This window comes from Carassius auratus, unplaced genomic scaffold (genome assembly GCF_003368295.1).
Source record: "Carassius auratus strain Wakin unplaced genomic scaffold, ASM336829v1 scaf_tig00214085, whole genome shotgun sequence".
Lineage (NCBI taxonomy): Eukaryota > Metazoa > Chordata > Actinopteri > Cypriniformes > Cyprinidae > Carassius > Carassius auratus.
Genome location: NW_020527516.1, coordinates 1,270 through 16,268, shown reverse-complemented (window position 1 = coordinate 16,268; position 14,999 = coordinate 1,270). Strand labels below are relative to the sequence as shown.

The 14,999-nt window shown below is 37.1% G+C and overlaps 9 long non-coding RNA genes across 11 annotated transcripts; all 9 read left to right on the top strand.

The window, feature by feature from the left end:
- The first annotated feature begins 932 nt into the window (after positions 1-932).
- LOC113091160 (uncharacterized) lies at positions 933-1,476 on the top strand. Its single transcript, XR_003287296.1, has 3 exons — positions 933-992; positions 1,165-1,323; positions 1,427-1,476. It is a non-coding gene; the product is annotated as an uncharacterized LOC113091160 (long non-coding RNA).
- A 440-nt stretch (positions 1,477-1,916) lies between these two features.
- Positions 1,917-3,414, top strand: LOC113091162 (uncharacterized). Its single transcript, XR_003287300.1, has 3 exons — positions 1,917-1,964; positions 3,114-3,272; positions 3,375-3,414. It is a non-coding gene; the product is annotated as an uncharacterized LOC113091162 (long non-coding RNA).
- A 448-nt stretch (positions 3,415-3,862) lies between these two features.
- On the top strand, positions 3,863-4,400 carry LOC113091163 (uncharacterized). The gene is made up of 3 exons (XR_003287301.1): positions 3,863-3,917; positions 4,090-4,248; positions 4,351-4,400. It is a non-coding gene; the product is annotated as an uncharacterized LOC113091163 (long non-coding RNA).
- A 448-nt stretch (positions 4,401-4,848) lies between these two features.
- Positions 4,849-6,332, top strand: LOC113091158 (uncharacterized). Its single transcript, XR_003287294.1, has 3 exons — positions 4,849-4,888; positions 6,015-6,173; positions 6,275-6,332. It is a non-coding gene; the product is annotated as an uncharacterized LOC113091158 (long non-coding RNA).
- A 425-nt stretch (positions 6,333-6,757) lies between these two features.
- Positions 6,758-7,302, top strand: LOC113091159 (uncharacterized). The gene is made up of 3 exons (XR_003287295.1): positions 6,758-6,817; positions 6,990-7,148; positions 7,253-7,302. It is a non-coding gene; the product is annotated as an uncharacterized LOC113091159 (long non-coding RNA).
- Positions 7,303-7,764: 462 nt separating this feature from the next.
- LOC113091161 (uncharacterized) lies at positions 7,765-10,204 on the top strand. Of its 3 annotated transcripts, none has more exons than XR_003287298.1 (3): positions 7,765-7,790; positions 8,940-9,098; positions 9,203-9,242. It is a non-coding gene; the product is annotated as an uncharacterized LOC113091161 (long non-coding RNA). The 3 variants fall into 3 exon arrangements; XR_003287299.1 differs by lacking the exons at positions 7,765-7,790; positions 9,203-9,242 and adding exons at positions 8,708-8,767; positions 10,155-10,204; XR_003287297.1 differs by lacking the exon at positions 7,765-7,790 and adding an exon at positions 8,708-8,767.
- A 432-nt stretch (positions 10,205-10,636) lies between these two features.
- Positions 10,637-11,175, top strand: LOC113091157 (uncharacterized). Its single transcript, XR_003287293.1, has 3 exons — positions 10,637-10,696; positions 10,868-11,026; positions 11,131-11,175. It is a non-coding gene; the product is annotated as an uncharacterized LOC113091157 (long non-coding RNA).
- A 295-nt stretch (positions 11,176-11,470) lies between these two features.
- Positions 11,471-11,873, top strand: LOC113091164 (uncharacterized). The gene is made up of 3 exons (XR_003287302.1): positions 11,471-11,496; positions 11,589-11,650; positions 11,810-11,873. It is a non-coding gene; the product is annotated as an uncharacterized LOC113091164 (long non-coding RNA).
- Positions 11,874-12,021: 148 nt separating this feature from the next.
- LOC113091156 (uncharacterized) lies at positions 12,022-12,579 on the top strand. Its single transcript, XR_003287292.1, has 3 exons — positions 12,022-12,080; positions 12,169-12,338; positions 12,514-12,579. It is a non-coding gene; the product is annotated as an uncharacterized LOC113091156 (long non-coding RNA).
- The last annotated feature ends 2,420 nt before the right edge of the window (positions 12,580-14,999 follow it).

Here is a 14,999-nt window from a genome sequence, read left to right as displayed (position 1 = left end):
ACCGCCAACTTCACGTAAGATGCAAATGGACATTGCAAACTTCACTTTGTCTCCATATATTTTAGCTTATTAAATTAATCCAAATCATTTAGTAGTAGTAGAAGTAGTGTCAGCTGTGCAATTTCCATGAATTATGTTTCAATATGGATGGAAGTCCTTTAACAACACATTTTGTTTGTATTGCAGGATCACTTCAAACCCAGATTGATGGCAAGATGGAATACAGCTTCCAGGATGGAGATGTCATACAACCAGTCCAGCTTCCTCAATGAGCTACGTCAACCAACCACTACTACAGTATTTCCAGAAACAACATTTGGTTTCTCTGTGACTCCTTCAAACCTCATGTAAGTGTTGTATTGCTTTTTTCGAGAACAATAAAATAATTAAAGAAAGAATGTTATTGCAAAACTTTGATGTACATTAAACAAATGTGGTTATATTTACAGATCTGGTTCAGCAGTGGTCACAAGCAAGCTGGTGTTCAACTCCTCATCTCCAGTGCCCAGTGAATCTCTGGTCCTCAGTGCTATCAATACTCTCCTTCATTCCAGAGAGTCACAGCTCAATGAATCGGTGAAGGTGCTGAATGTCACCTATGAGAGTAAGTGTAATAATTTTCCCTTCAAAAGATTTGAAATGTGATTAAGTTATACAATGATGTATAATGGGCTTTTGACAAATCCTCAAACTACCATTTCCTTCCAAACAGAAATCTCAGAAACTTCCTATGCTGTGGTCTTTACTTTCAACGTGATTAACATCAGCATGCCAGAGGACCCTGTGTCTAGAGGCAAAACCACCCAGCAAGTGCAAGATACCATCAATAATGCGGTAAACCTAAAAAAATAAATAAACAGTATAATATGTCTTAGGTTCAATGCCAGTCTTCTCCAGAAGCTTATTAATGGTTTGATTTTCCCCATTCAGCTGAACACTCTTCTGAATGAACCTGGCAGTCCATCTTTACAACCCAAGACCGCCAACTTCACGTAAGATGCAAATGGACATTTCAATCTTCACTTTGTCTCCATATATTTTAGCTTATTAAATTAATCCAAATCATTTAGTAGTAGTAGGAGTAGTGTCGGCTGTGCAATTTCCTTGAATTATGTTTCAATATGGATGGAAGTCCTTTAACAACACATTTTGTTTGTTCTGCAGGATCACTTCAAACCAGATTGATGGCAAGATGGAATACAGCTTCCAGGATGGAGATGTCATACAACCAGTCAGCTTCCTCAATGAGCTACGTCAACCAACCACTACAACAGTGTTTCCAGAAACAACAGCCAGTGTTTCTGTTACTACTCCCAACCTCATGTAAAATTTGTTTTTCTATTTTTTAGAGAAATCATAAATGTACAAGTCATAATTTCAATAGAAAAAATGGATGTACATTAAACAAAAGTGGTTATATTTACAGATCTGGTTCAGCAGTGGTCACAAGCAAGCTGGTGTTCAACTCCTCATCTCCAGTGCCCAGTGAATCTCTGGTCCTCAGTGCTATCAATACTCTCCGTCATTCCAGAGAGTCACAGCTCAATGAATCGGTGAAGGTGCTGAATGTCACCTATGAGAGTAAGTGTCATAATTTTCCCTCCAAAAGATTTGAAATGTGATTAAGTTATACAATGATGTATAATGGGCTTTTGACAAATCCTCAAACTACCATTTCCTTCCAAACAGAAATCTCAGAAACTTCCTATGCTGTGGTCTTTACTTTCAACGTGATTAACATCAGCATGCCAGAGGACCCTGTGTCTAGAGGCAAAACCACCCAGCAAGTGCAAGATACCATCAATAATGCGGTAAACTTAAAAAATGAACAGCATAATATGTCTTAGGTTCAATGCCAGTCTTCTCCAGAAGCTTATTAATTGTTTGATTTTCCCCGTTCAGCTGAACACTCTTCTGAATGAACCTGGCAGTCCAACTTTACAACCCAAGACCGCCAACTTCACGTAAGATGCAAATGGACATTGCAAACTTCACTTTGTCTCCATATATTTTAGCTTATTAAATTAATCCAAATCATTTAGTAGTAGTAGAAGTAGTGTCAGCTGTGCAATTTCCATGAATTATGTTTCAATTTGGATGGAAGTCCTTTAACAACACATTTTGTTTTTTTCTGCAGGATCACTTCAAACCAGATTGTTGGACAGATGGAATACAGCTTCCAGGATGGAGATGTCATACAACCAGTCAGCTTCCTCAATGAGCTACGTCAACCAACCACTACAACAGTGTTTCCAGAAACAACATTTGGTTTCTCTGTGACTCCTTCAAACCTCATGTAAGTGTTGTATTGCTTTTTTGAGAACAATAAAATAATTAAAGAAAGAATGTTATTGCAAAAATTTGATGTACATCAAACAAATGTGGTTATATTTACAGATCTGGTTCAGCAATGGTCACAAGCAAGCTGGTGTTCAACTCCTCATCTCCAGTGCCCAGTGAATCTCTGGTCCTCAGTGCTATCAATACTCTCCGTCATTCCAGAGAGTCACAGCTCAATGAATCGGTGAAGGTGCTGAATGTCACCTATGAGAGTAAGTGTCATAATTTTCCCTTCAAAAGATTTGAAATGTGATTAAGTTATACAATGATGTATAATGGGCTTTTGACAAATCTTCAAACTACCATTTTTCCTTCCAAACAGAAATCTCAGAAACTTCCTATGCTGTGGTCTTTACTTTCAACGTGATTAACATCAGCATGCCAGAGGACCCTGTGTCTAGAGGCAAAACCACCCAGCAAGTGCAAGATACCATCAATAATGCGGTAAACCTAAAAAATAAATAAACAGTATAATATGTCTTAGGTTCAATGCCAGTCTTCTCCAGAAGCTTATTAATGGTTTGATTTTCCCCCTTCAGCTGAACACTCTTCTGAATGAACCTGGCAGTCCATCTTTACAACCCAAGACCGCCAACTTCACGTAAGATGCAAATGGACATTTCAATCTTCACTTTGTCTCCATATATTTTAGCTTATTAAATTAATCCAAATCATTTAGTAGTAGTAGGAGTAGTGTCGGCTGTGCAATTTCCTTGAATTATGTTTCAATATGGATGGAAGTCCTTTAACAACACATTTTGTTTGTTCTGCAGGATCACTTCAAACCAGATTGATGGCAAGATGGAATACAGCTTCCAGGATGGAGATGTCATACAACCAGTCAGCTTCCTCAATGAGCTACGTCAACCATCCACTACAACAGTTTTTCCAGAAACAACAGCGAGTGTTTCTGTTACTACTCCCAACCTCATGTAAAATTTGGTTTTCTATTTTGAGCGAAATCATGAATGTACAAGTCATCATTTCAATAGAAAAAATTGATGTACATTAAACAAAAGTGGTTATATTTACAGATCTGGTTCAGCAGTGGTCACAAGCAAGCTGGTGTTCAACTCCTCATCTCCAGTGCCCAGTGAATCTCTGGTCCTCAGTGCTATCAATACTCTCCGTCATTCCAGAGAGTCACAGCTCAATGAATCGGTGAAGGTGCTGAATGTCACCTATGAGAGTAAGTGTCAGAATTTTCCCTCCAAAAGATTTGAAATGTGGTTAAGTTATACAATGATGTATAATGGGCTTTTGACAAATCCTCAAACTACCATTTCCTTCCAAACAGAAATCTCAGAAACTTCTTATGCTGTGGTCTTTACTTTCAACGTGATTAAGATCAGCATGCCAGAGGACCCTGTGTCTAGAGGCAAAACCACCCAGCAAGTGCAAGATACCATCAATAATGCGGTAAACTTTAAAAAACAAACAAACAGTATAATATGTCTTAGGTTCAATGCCAGTCTTCTCCAGAAGCTTATTGATTGTTTGATTTTCCCCGTTCAGCTGAACACTCTTCTAAATGAACCTGGCAGTCCAACTTTACAACCCAAGACCGCCAACTTCACGTAAGATGCAAATGGACATTTCAATCTTAACTTTGTCTCCATATATTTTAGCTTATTAAATTAATCCATATCATTTAGTAGTAGTAGAAGTAGTGTCGGCTGTGCAATTTCCATGAATTATGTTTCAATATGGATGGAAGTCCTTTAACAACACATTTTGTTTGTTCTGCAGGATCACTTCAAACCAGATTGATGGCAAGATGGAATACAGCTTCCAGGATGGAGATGTCATACAACCAGTCAGTTTCCTCAATGAGCTACGTCAACCAACCACTACAACAGTTTTTCCAGAAACAACAGCCAGTGTTTCTGTTACTACTCCCAACCTCATGTAAAATTTGGTTTTCTATTTTGAGAGAAATCATAAATGTACAAGTCATAATTTCAATAGAAAAAATGGATGTACATTAAACAAACGTGTTTACATTTACAGATCTGGTTCAGCAGTGGTCACAAGCAAGCTGGTGTTCAACTCCTCATCTCCAGTGCCCAGTGAATCTCTGGTCCTCAGTGCTATCAATACTCTCCGTCATTCCAGAGAGTCACAGCTCAATGAATCGGTGAAGGTGCTGAATGTCACCTATGAGAGTAAGTGTCAGAATTTTCCCTTCAAAAGATTTGAAATGTGATTAAGTTATACAATGATGTATAATGGGCTTTTGACAAATCCTCAAACTACCATTTCCTTCCAAACAGAAATCTCAGAAACTTCCTATGCTGTGGTCTTTACTTTCAACGTGATTAACATCAGCATGCCAGAGGACCCTGTGTCTAGAGGCAAAACCACCCAGCAAGTGCAAGATACCATCAATAATGCGGTAAACTTAAAAAATAAACAGTATAATACGTCTTAGGTTCAATGCCAGTCTTCTCCAGAAGCTTATTAATTGTTTGATTTTCCCCGTTCAGCTGAACACTCTTCTGAATGAACCTGGCAGTCCAACTTTACAACCCAAGACCGCCAACTTCACGTAAGATGCAAATGGACATTGCAAACTTCACTTTGTCTCCATATATTTTAGCTTATTAAATTAATCCAAATCATTTAGTAGTAGTAGAAGTAGTGTCAGCTGTGCAATTTCCATGAATTATGATTCAATATGGATGGAAGTCCTTTAACAACACATTTTGTTTGTTTTGCAGGATCACTTCAAACCAGATTGTTGGACAGATGGAATACAGCTTCCAGGATGGAGATGTCATACAACCAGTCAGCTTCCTCAATGAGCTACGTCAACCAACCACTACAACAGTGTTTCCAGAAACAACAGCCAGTGTTTCTGTTACTACTCCCAACCTCATGTAAAATTTGTTTTTTCTATTTTGAGCGAAATCATAAATGTACAAGTCATAATTTCAATAGAAAAAAATGGATGCACATTAAACAAAAGTGGTTATATTTACAGATCTGGTTCAGCAGTGGTCACAAGCAAGCTGGTGTTCAACTCCTCATCTCCAGTGCCCAGTGAATCTCTGGTCCTCAGTGCTATCAATACTCTCCGTCATTCCAGAGAGTCACAGCTCAATGAATCGGTGAAGGTGCTGAATATCACCTATGAGAGTAAGTGTCATAATTTTCCCTTCAAAAGATTTTAAATGTGATTATGTTATACAATGATGTATAATGGGCTTTAATTTCCTTCCAAATAGAAATCTCAGAAACTTCCTATGCTGTGGTCTTTACTTTCAACGTGATTAACATCAGCATGCCAGAGGACCCTGTGTCTAGAGGCAAAACCACCCAGCAAGTGCAAGATACCATCAATAATGCGGTAAACTTAAAAAATAAACAGTATAATACGTCTTAGGTTCAATGCCAGTCTTCTCCAGAAGCTTATTAATTGTTTGATTTTCCCCGTTCAGCTGAACACTCTTCTGAATGAACCTGGCAGTCCAACTTTACAACCCAAGACCGCCAACTTCACGTAAGATGCAAATGGACATTGGAAACTTCACTTTGTCTCCATATATTTTAGCTTATTAAATTAATCCAAATCATTTAGTAGTAGTAGAAGTAGTGTCAGCTGTGCAATTTCCATGAATTATGTTTCAATATGGATGGAAGTCCTTTAACAACACATTTTGTTTGTATTGCAGGATCACTTCAAACCAGATTGATGGCAAGATGGAATACAGCTTCCAGGATGGAGATGTCATACAACCAGTCAGCTTCCTCAATGAGCTACGTCAACCAACCACTACTACAGTGTTTCCAGAAACAACATTTGGTTTCTCTGTGACTCCTTCAAACCTCATGTAAGTGTTGTATTGCTTTTTTGAGAACAATAAAATAATTAAAGAAAGAATGTTATTGCAAAACTTTGATGTACATTAAACAAAAGTGGTTATATTTACAGATCTGGTTCAGCAGTGGTCACAAGCAAGCTGGTGTTCAACTCCTCATCTCCAGTGCCCAGTGAATCTCTGGTCCTCAGTGCTATCAATACTCTCCGTCAATCCAGAGAGTCACAGCTCAATGAATCGTTGAAGGTGCTGAATGTCACCTATGAGAGTAAGTGTAATAATTTTCCCTTCAAAAGATTTGAAATGTGATTAAGTTATACAATGATGTATAATGGGCTTTTGACAAATCCTCAAACTACCATTTCCTTCCAAACAGAAATCTCAGAAACTTCCTATGCTGTGGTCTTTACTTTCAACGTGATTAACATCAGCATGCCAGAGGACCCTGTGTCTAGAGGCAAAACCACCCAGCAAGTGCAAGATACCATCAATAATGCGGTAAACCTAAAAAAATAAATAAACAGTATAATATGTCTTAGGTTCAATGCCAGTCTTCTCCAGAAGCTTATTAATGGTTTGATTTTCCCCATTCAGCTGAACACTCTTCTGAATGAACCTGGCAGTCCATCTTTACAACCCAAGACCGCCAACTTCACGTAAGATGCAAATGGACATTTCAAGCTTCACTTTGTCTCCATATATTTTAGCTTATTAAATTAATCCAAATCATTTAGTAGTAGTAGGAGTAGTGTCGGCTGTGCAATTTCCTTGAATTATGTTTCAATATGGATGGAAGTCCTTTAACAACACATTTTGTTTGTTCTGCAGGATCACTTCAAACCAGATTGATGGCAAGATGGAATACAGCTTCCAGGATGGAGATGTCATACAACCAGTCAGCTTCCTCAATGAGCTACGTCAACCAACCACTACAACAGTGTTTCCAGAAACAACAGCCAGTGTTTCTGTTACTACTCCCAACCTCATGTAAAATTTGTTTTTTCTATTTTTTAGAGAAATCATAAATGTACAAGTCATAATTTCAATAGAAAAAATGGATGTACATTAAACAAAAGTGGTTATATTTACAGATCTGGTTCAGCAGTGGTCACAAGCAAGCTGGTGTTCAACTCCTCATCTCCAGTGCCCAGTGAATCTCTGGTCCTCAGTGCTATCAATACTCTCCGTCATTCCAGAGAGTCACAGCTCAATGAATCGGTGAAGGTGCTGAATGTCACCTATGAGAGTAAGTTTCATAATTTTCCCTCCAAAACATTTGAAATGTGATTAAGTTATACAATGATGTATAATGGGCTTTTGACAAATCCTCAAACTACCATTTCCTTCCAAACAGAAATCTCAGAAACTTCCTATGCTGTGGTCTTTACTTTCAACGTGATTAACATCAGCATGCCAGAGGACCCTGTGTCTAGAGGCAAAACCACCCAGCAAGTGCAAGATACCATCAATAATGCGGTAAACTTAAAAAATGAACAGCATAATATGTCTTAGGTTCAATGCCAGTCTTCTCCAGAAGCTTATTAATTGTTTGATTTTCCCCGTTCAGCTGAACACTCTTCTGAATGAACCTGGCAGTCCAACCTTACAACCCAAGACCGCCAACTTCACGTAAGATGCAAATGGACATTGCAAACTTCACTTTGTCTCCATATATTTTAGCTTATTAAATTAATCCAAATCATTTAGTAGTAGTAGAAGTAGTGTCAGCTGTGCAATTTCCATGAATTATGTTTCAATTTGGATGGAAGTCCTTTAACAACACATTTTGTTTGTTCTGCAGGATCACTTCAAACCAGATTGTTGGACAGATGGAATACAGCTTCCAGGATGGAGATGTCATACAACCAGTCAGCTTCCTCAATGAGCTACGTCAACCAACCACTACAACAGTGTTTCCAGAAACAACATTTGGTTTCTCTGTGACTCCTTCAAACCTCATGTAAGTGTTGTATTGCTTTTTTGAGAACAATAAAATAATTAAAGAAAGAATGTTATTGCAAAAATTTGATGTACATCAAACAAATGTGGTTATATTTACAGATCTGGTTCAGCAATGGTCACAAGCAAGCTGGTGTTCAACTCCTCATCTCCAGTGCCCAGTGAATCTTTGGTCCTCAGTGCTATCAATACTCTCCGTCATTCCAGAGAGTCACAGCTCAATGAATCGGTGAAGGTGCTGAATGTCACCTATGAGAGTAAGTGTCATAATTTTCCCTTCAAAAGATTTGAAATGTGATTAAGTTATACAATGATGTATAATGGGCTTTTGACAAATCTTCAAACTACCATTTTTCCTTCCAAACAGAAATCTCAGAAACTTCCTATGCTGTGGTCTTTACTTTCAACGTGATTAACATCAGCATGCCAGAGGACCCTGTGTCTAGAGGCAAAACCACCCAGCAAGTGCAAGATACCATCAATAATGCGGTAAACCTAAAAAAATAAATAAACAGTATAATATGTCTTAGGTTCAATGCCAGTCTTCTCCAGAAGCTTATTAATGGTTTGATTTTCCCCCTTCAGCTGAACACTCTTCTGAATGAACCTGGCAGTCCATCTTTACAACCCAAGACCGCCAACTTCACGTAAGATGCAAATGGACATTTCAATCTTCACTTTGTCTCCATATATTTTAGCTTATTAAATTAATCCAAATCATTTAGTAGTAGTAGGAGTAGTGTCGGCTGTGCAATTTCCTTGAATTATGTTTCAATATGGATGGAAGTCCTTTAACAACACATTTTGTTTGTTCTGCAGGATCACTTCAAACCAGATTGATGGCAAGATGGAATACAGCTTCCAGGATGGAGATGTCATACAACCAGTCAGCTTCCTCAATGAGCTACGTCAACCAACCACTACAACAGTGTTTCCAGAAACAACAGCCAGTGTTTCTGTTACTACTCCCAACCTCATGTAAAATTTGTTTTTTCTATTTTTTAGAGAAATCATAAATGTACAAGTCATAATTTCAATAGAAAAAATGGATGTACATTAAACAAAAGTGGTTATATTTACAGATCTGGTTCAGCAGTGGTCACAGGCAAGCTGGTGTTCAACTCCTCATCTCCAGTGCCCAGTGAATCTCTGGTCCTCAGTGCTATCAATACTCTCCGTCATTCCAGAGAGTCACAGCTCAATGAATCGGTGAAGGTGCTGAATATCACCTATGAGAGTAAGTGTCATAATTTTCCCTTCAAAAGATTTTAAATGTGATTATGTTATACAATGATGTATAATGGGCTTTAATTTCCTTCCAAATAGAAATCTCAGAAACTTCCTATGCTGTGGTCTTTACTTTCAACGTGATTAACATCAGCATGCCAGAGGACCCTGTGTCTAGAGGCAAAACCACCCAGCAAGTGCAAGATACCATCAATAATGCGGTAAACTTAAAAAATAAACAGTATAATATGTCTTAGGTTCAATGCCAGTCTTCTCCAGAAGCTTATTAATTGTTTGATTTTCCCCGTTCAGCTGAACACTCTTCTGAATGAACCTGGCAGTCCAACTTTTACAACCCAAGACCGCCAACTTCACGTAAGATGCAAATGGACATTGCAAACTTCACTTTGTCTCCATATATTTTAGCTTATTAAATTAATCCAAATCATTTAGTAGTAGTAGAAGTAGTGTCAGCTGTGCAATTTCCATGAATTATGTTTCAATATGGATGGAAGTCCTTTAACAACACATTTTGTTTGTATTGCAGGATCACTTCAAACCAGATTGATGGCAAGATGGAATACAGCTTCCAGGATGGAGATGTCATACAACCAGTCAGCTTCCTCAATGAGCTACGTCAACCAACCACTACAACAGTGTTTCCAGAAACAACATTTGGTTTCTCTGTGACTCCTTCAAACCTCATGTAAGTGTTGTATTGCTTTTTTGAGAACAATAAAATAATTAAAGAAAGAATGTTATTGCAAAACTTTGATGTACATTAAACAAATGTGGTTATATTTACAGATCTGGTTCAGCAGTGGTCACAAGCAAGCTGGTGTTCAACTCCTCATCTCCAGTGCCCAGTGAATCTCTGGTCCTCAGTGCTATCAATACTCTCCGTCAATCCAGAGAGTCACAGCTCAATGAATCGTTGAAGGTGCTGAATGTCACCTATGAGAGTAAGTGTAATAATTTTCCCTTCAAAAGATTTGAAATGTGATTAAGTTATACAATGATGTATAATGGGCTTTTGACAAATCCTCAAACTACCATTTCCTTCCAAACAGAAATCTCAGAAACTTCTATGCTGTGGTCTTTACTTTCAACGTGATTAACATCAGCATGCCAGAGGACCCTTTGTCTAGAGGCAAAACCACCCAGCAAGTGCAAGATACCATCAATAATGCGGTAAACCTAAAAAAATAAATAAACAGTATAATATGTCTTAGGTTCAATGCCAGTCTTCTCCAGAAGCTTATTAATGGTTTGATTTTCCCCATTCAGCTGAACACTCTTCTGAATGAACCTGGCAGTCCATCTTTACAACCCAAGACCGCCAACTTCACGTAAGATGCAAATGGACATTTCAATCTTCACTTTGTCTCCATATATTTTAGCTTATTAAATTAATCCAAATCATTTAGTAGTAGTAGGAGTAGTGTCGGCTGTGCAATTTCCTTGAATATGTTTCAATATGGATGGAAGTCCTTTAACAACACATTTTGTTTGTTCTGCAGGATCACTTCAAACCAGATTGATGGCAAGATGGAATACAGCTTCCAGGATGGAGATGTCATACAACCAGTCAGCTTCCTCAATGAGCTACGTCAACCAACCACTACAACAGTGTTTCCAGAAACAACAGCCAGTGTTTCTGTTACTACTCCCAACCTCATGTAAAATTTGTTTTTTCTATTTTTTAGAGAAATCATAAATGTACAAGTCATAATTTCAATAGAAAAATGGATGTACATTAAACAAAAGTGGTTATATTTTACAGATCTGGTTCAGCAGTGGTCACAAGCAAGCTGGTGTTCAACTCCTTATCTCCAGTGCCCAGTGAATCTCTGGTCCTCAGTGCTATCAATACTCTCCGTCATTCCAGAGAGTCACAGCTCAATGAATCGGTGAAGGTGCTGAATATCACCTATGAGAGTAAGTGTCATAATTTTCCCTTCAAAAGATTTTAAATGTGATTATGTTATACAATGATGTATAATGGGCTTTAATTTCCTTCCAAATAGAAATCTCAGAAACTTCCTATGCTGTGGTCTTTACTTTCAACGTGATTAACATCAGCATGCCAGAGGACCCTGTGTCTAGAGGCAAAACCACCCAGCAAGTGCAAGATACCATCAATAATGCGGTAAACTTAAAAAAATGAACAGTATAATACGTCTTAGGTTCAATGCCAGTCTTCTCTAGAAGCTTATTAATTGTTTAATTTTCCCCCTTCAGCTGAACACTCTTCTGAATGAACCTGGAAGTCCAACTTTACAACCCAAATCATCAAACTTCAAGTATGATGAGTCTATTTTATAATATTTTTTTCTCACATTAAAACATTAAAATAAATAAATACATTTCCTAGGAAATTCTCAATGACTGATCTGTGCATATTCAGTTATGTCCTGATACTGTATGCAACAGATACTGTATGATGTTGTTGTTTTCTATAGGAGTACATTAAATCAGATCGAGGGCATTATGGTATACAACTTCCAAGATACTGATTTTAATAAAACCAGTCAGTTTCCTTCAGGCCCTTACTTCATGACAGGTTTTGTCAAAACTTTAAATCAAACAATGCTTTTATTTTATTTTTTAAATGTGTCGCTCCACTACCACCAAATATTGTAACTGCAAGCCTCCTCCACTTATCACTATTCATTTTACAGTCTTCACAACAGCCAGCACTCTGACAACCAGTACAACTTCTCCACCAACATTGTAAAGAGCCATGATTCCATTGTCATTTTGTAAAGGCCAGTTATTTTCTGAATCTGTCTTTACATTCCTGTTATTCTATCTTTGGTAGGTTGGGAAAAGTTTATATAAATATTAAATTGGTGTTTATCACATTGGGCCAAATACCAAGTGAAGCCAGCATTCTACAGTTGGCCAAATCTTTGATTAGCCCACGTTACAGCACTAAAGAATTCTCAACACGAACCCAGGATGCGAGCCTTTTGAATGTCACCTATACAAGTGAGTTTTTTTTTTTTTTTTTTTGTCTCCTTTTTGGCTACTTTTTGTTCTGAATATGAGATTTGTGTTGTATACAGTATATACTGTGTTGACCTATAGTAGCTTGCCTTTAATGAACAGTTTTGCCACCAACATATAACCACACAAGTAATAATTGTTTGTTGTTTGTTTAAAGGAATTAATGATACATCCTATGCTCTCACATTTGGATTTGAAATCAGCAATATATCCATGTCTGAGAAATTGAACTAAGGAATGAAACTTACACTTCAATCAAAGCACTATAAATGGATTAGTGAGTTGGAGACACTTTTACTTAATGGTTTTCCAAAAATACTTGCCAAGAAAATGAATTTGCCTTATTCTAATCACATTAACTTTAATATTAATAAACATTACTCTCTTTATTTATTACTCCACTCTCCAGCTTAACGAAATCCTAAAAGACCCCTCAGCTTCTCAGTTTGATCTCCATCATGTTGAATTCAAGTAAGTTCTGAATCTGAAGAAATGTCTTCCCTGATAGCACATCTACATCACAGAGACGTCTATTTGACATCTTTATTTGCATATGCAAAATGTATTTTTTAGAGTTCTTGCTTATCTACCATACGTCTATAGGATGTTTCCTATCAGATGTCAAACAGGTGTTTCCAAAATATATTTAGGATGTTTACGATTTAGAATGTATGTAAAACTGACATCTTAAAGACATCTATCAGATGTTTTTACACAGCAGATGCTTCCAGATTAAGCTATCTTTAACAGACAGGTTGCAGATGTGCTATCTGAGGTTAATGATGGTACAAAATGTACTTTTATCATTGAGTAGTTTTTGGTGTGAGTAAATGGCTTATGATGTAAGTTTTTTTGATTACCACTTTTGTTCCTCTTTGCATGTTTGAATCTCCACACAGGGATAATAGCACAGTGATTCTTGCCAGTGTTCAGTATGTTTTCTCAGAAAGTGACTTGAACACAAATAGCACCTTTGTCAAGGAAATATTCAAAGCGAATGAAGGTATTACCACATCCACACCTGCTATGTCACACTTTATATGTCTTGCAATATAAATACCCCATACTATAATTTAAAGCATGATTCTTCTCCACTAATCATTATATTATTTTGACAGTTTTAATGACAGCCAGCACTCTGACAACACCTTCTCCACCGAACTTGTAAGAGATCAATAATTAATTTTCTCTTTACATTTTTTATTATTATCATCTTTTGAAAATGAATGGTAATATGAAATAAATTCTCCAAATAAAAAAATGTATCATCTGTTGCAGGCTTGGGAAGGTGATCATATACATCAAGCTTGTGTTTAGAACACGGGGTGCTATACCAAGTCAGACTGATGTTTTAAATCTAGCAAACAGTCTGTTGAATCGAATGAAAATGAGAACTAAACGAGACCTTACAACAAAAGATTTGACTGAACTTGTGAGCTTTGTAAATGTCACCTATACAAGTGAGTTTTTCTCTCTTTGTCTTTTTCATGGGTGCATATAAAATTTTAATGCAAATGGTGTACATTATGTAGTAAGCTTTTATAGCTTCTTTTGCAATAAAATCAGTATCCCTCAATGGATAAGTGAAATTTCATTGTCCGCATATTTCCACTCCATAACTAATTATTGTTTTGTTTTTGCTTTCTTTCTAAAGAAATTGATGATTACTCCTTCTCCCTTAACTTTGGATTTGAAATCAGCAATGTGTCCATGCCTCAGAACCTTGAATTCAGGAATGAGACCTACCAAGTGATCCAGAAATATATGAATTCATTTGTGAGTTACAGACATTGAGAAACTGAGAAAAGAGAATTTTTATTTTATTTTATTTCAGTCACATTAACCCATTATAATATACAAAAATTAATCAATAAAAATGTATTTCTGCATTTCAGGTATCCACAATCCTAAATAAAACAACAACTACTGACTTTAATTTCAATCAAATAGTTTTCAAGTAAGTTCTGGCCTCAGTATATGCACTGTATGTATGTATGTATGTAAATATATATATATTAAATGAGTACATTTTTTGGGTTGGGAGGGGGGAAAGGGTTAAAGGATTCAGGGTTTTATTTATTTGGGCTTAATTTCTAATTGTACATTTACATTTCTGCACAGGGTAATTCCACCGTGATTGAGCCAATTGTAGAGTATGTTTTTACAGACAGTGACATCGGTAGTTTCAGCTTGGTCACAACTTTTGCTCGGACTTACTTACAACAGCGCTCCAAACCACCTTTTACCCCACAATTCTGCACACTACCATCTCAAACAACAGTACTAATTGCAGCTTGGGTTGTGGCTATCATTGTCCCCTGTGCTATTATCATCGGGCTTATACCTTGCTGGATTCTTCTTTGCGTAAGTATTATGATGACTGAATGTGAAATATGTGCATCGGAAGTAAAGTGATTAATGACGTTAATGATTAACATGCAAGCTTTACTATTTTGTCTTAAAATAGATTTAAATCTGTCTTTAAATCTGCTTTTATTTGGTTTATAATGTACAGCTGATTAAAAGCAGTTTAAAGTGTATAACATTCCCTTCCATGATGCTAACTCTCACTTTGTCTGTGTACGTGTTTAGTGTTTGCTGTGTGGTTGCTGTGCAGCAATCAGAAGACGTTGGCACAGAAGA